Raw genomic sequence first — 3,097 nt, 5'->3', positions numbered from 1 at the left:
CTAAAACGCCAGCGGCCGTCAAGACTCAGTGACTAACCTGCGTTTCGGTGCTGGTCAAAGTAACTGAGTGGAAGGGGATGTGGGGTTTGTTGCGCTGTGGTTGCCGTAGAATTATTTAAAAGGTATTTCACCCCAGGAAAGCAAACTTTAAAAGATAACAGAAAATCATGAGTCTTTCACATTTTTCTCCAGTTACTCTTGCTCCTGTTTGTAACTGCAAATATTTATATGTGAGCCAGGACAGTTTATCCCTCATGCCTTGTTAACAGCAATGTAACGTTACTTGCACATCTTTAGCCCCACTCACACAGAGACCTCAACCTGCTTCAGGAAAGAGTTTATCTGTTAACCCTTTCAAGAAGGACAGGAATCGTAATCTTATTACCTGCAGATAACACTGCTCAGGACCGGCAGCGGAACCAGAAGTCGAGTTTGGGAGCAGTGGTTATGAGGGCTTGTGCTGTGGCCGCCAGCCTGCCTTCCTCCCACCTTATCCTGCAAAACAAGAAGGGTGAAAGTTTTATAGCCCCAACTGGGTATCTACAATACCACAGGAAAGCCCCAGAACGCAGCACTGGAAGAAACCTAAGATTATTCTGTCTAAATCAATGTACCTAACCATACCTGGAGGCTCCCACATACGCACTCATCTCCTCTCTTTTTAAAAGACTCGGTAATGGTGTTTATCCTCCCTAATGAGCAGGTCTAGCGCCCAGCTCAATTCCTTCAGCTTTTTCTCAGTGGTCATATTTTCTACAACCACCAGGTGTGTTGCTGTCCTCTGGACACCGCTCAATTTGTCCAGAAAGTTCAACCCAGTGTCCTGGACGTGGCCTCCCACTGTCAAGCAAAACAAGATACCTGCCCCCCATGCTGCCGGTGCAATCGTCCCATTAACGTATCTCAGAACAAGACTTGCATTTTTTTTCTCCGCTTGCAACAGCCCAACACTAGTGTTTTATACCCGGTTTGCGACCCAGTATTCTTCACTGGTTTGTTTTTGTGACAGCCCTTTCTATTTTTGCACTTGCTGCTTCTTCCAAATGTAAGGCTTTCCTCATCTTCTCATTATCTTCATCTGGACCACATGCCCAAAGCCGTTGGCGTGGCTGAGCACAGGCAAGAATCTGAGGCAGGCGAAGAGATGTGTGTTGGGGAGGGAAAGGGCTGCGTGAAAATACGATGATGGGAACAGAAAAAGCAGAGTCTAATGGAAAGAAATCAGAAATGGAAAAAGAAAGCCTACAGAAGAAATTAAAAACACATCATGGGAAAGAAAAGAAGAAAGAGAAGGAAATGAATAAAAGAAAAAGGTACAGAGAATGACACTGAAAATAATGTAGAAAAATTACACAGGGATCTTTGAGAGAACAATGCAGGCAAGGAGGGAAACGTGAAGTCAGTCTTACAGAACAAGAACTTTGTCCAATTTTAAGCTGTTATCAACCAAACTGAATGAATGTTTATATCCCATAAACAGCTGCTAGCTAGGTATAACCCGCCCTGAGTAGTAGAATGAGTCCTAATAGTAGGATGTATTGAATGCTTTTCAAACCTGCATGACAGAGCTGTGAATCACAGCACAGTATGCAATATTTTAATTATTGCAAAGAGAGGATAGAAAATGGCCTAGAAAACGTGCTTTACCATCAGCCTTGAAAAAATAGACTTAGCCCCTCTTAGATCTCCACAAGTCACCTGAGAACACTGTTCTCCCAGATGAAAGCTCAGGTGGTCCTTGCTTTTCTTCATTAAAAGAACAAAATTTTGGGGGCTATTTTCTCTAGAAAATATAGCAAAATTACTGAGAGCAAAGGCTCAAAGATAAGACCTCCGTCTATACAGTAAAATGTAAAGATACCTGTGCAAGTCAGGATTTGGGATTAGCAGGCACCCATAGCCTTCAGGAGCAGGGATTTCCCAAGCAGTGGGATATTTGGTGGCTAAGACGAGTGCTGAAAGCTAACAGTGCAGATGGGGTGCTAACAGGCTGGACAGATGCTACTCAGTATAAACATTGGAGAGGCCAAGAATTTCTCAAAATTCTTTCTGTGTGGTTTTTTGGCGTTATTTTCTCTGTAAACTGAAAGGCAACTGCACTCAACATTCTCCAGGGAAAGCCGCAGAGGTATGCAACAGCAGAAGTGCTTGGAAGCTGTGGTCATAATCTCATACAACAGGAAGAACCCTCAGGAGAGATGCATAGCTAGTTCAAGGCTTGTGTGCATCACAGAGCACCTTAAATAAGCTTTCTTATGAGTTTTATGCAATGTCAAATGCACTTTGATAGCCTGTGTACAGATGCTATCCCCTCCTGTGCAGATACATGCGGTGGGGTGACCCTAAAGGAGCAGCTCTGTGAGGCTCTGTGTGCAGAGCAAAGGTGAATGCTGTACCTTGTCCCCAATAAACACCGTGTGGCTTTGCCATTTTTTTTTGCCATTTTGAAGCTGTTCTTTGGCTCTGGACAGACCCTCCATGCACTACTTGGGCTTCTCCACTAAAGGACAATCTGGAGTTGCTCTTCACAGGAGGCAATTCGCCTGCCTGGGTAGTTTATGCAGCCTTTGAGGGTGCTATGCGCTGCGTAGACTTGCTCTGATGCTGTTGGTTGATGCATCCCTCACTTCTCCCATGTGCAGACAAAGGAAGCGACAGATAAACACCAGCCTTTCCCAGGTCTGCTGTAATTCACTCCTTTCACCCTTGACTTGCAACTGCTGCTCCATTAGGCAGTATTTTCTCCCCCATGCTTAGCGATCCTATGCCTTGCTCACCATCCCAGACTTCACCTCTTCCCCAAGATTACCAGTGCTGAAGGTCTATGCAACATCACTTGTTGCTGTAAAGGATTAGCCAGGGAGACACCTCTGCAAGCTTTGCAGCAAAGGCACATTAATAGCAGTGTTGTGGTTTAACCCGGCAGGCAGCTAAACATCACACAGCCGTTTGCTCACTCACCCCCTCCCCACAGTGGGATGGGGGAGAGAATTGCAGGGGGGGGAAAGAGTAAAATTCATGGGTTGAGATAAAGACAGTTTAATAGGACAGAAAAGGAAGGGAAAATAATAATAATAATAATAATAATAATAATAAT

Source organism: Aptenodytes forsteri, unplaced genomic scaffold, assembly GCF_000699145.1.
Source record: "Aptenodytes forsteri isolate BGI_AS27 unplaced genomic scaffold, ASM69914v1 Scaffold59, whole genome shotgun sequence".
Lineage (NCBI taxonomy): Eukaryota > Metazoa > Chordata > Aves > Sphenisciformes > Spheniscidae > Aptenodytes > Aptenodytes forsteri.
Note: the sequence above shows the minus strand (reverse complement) of the source record.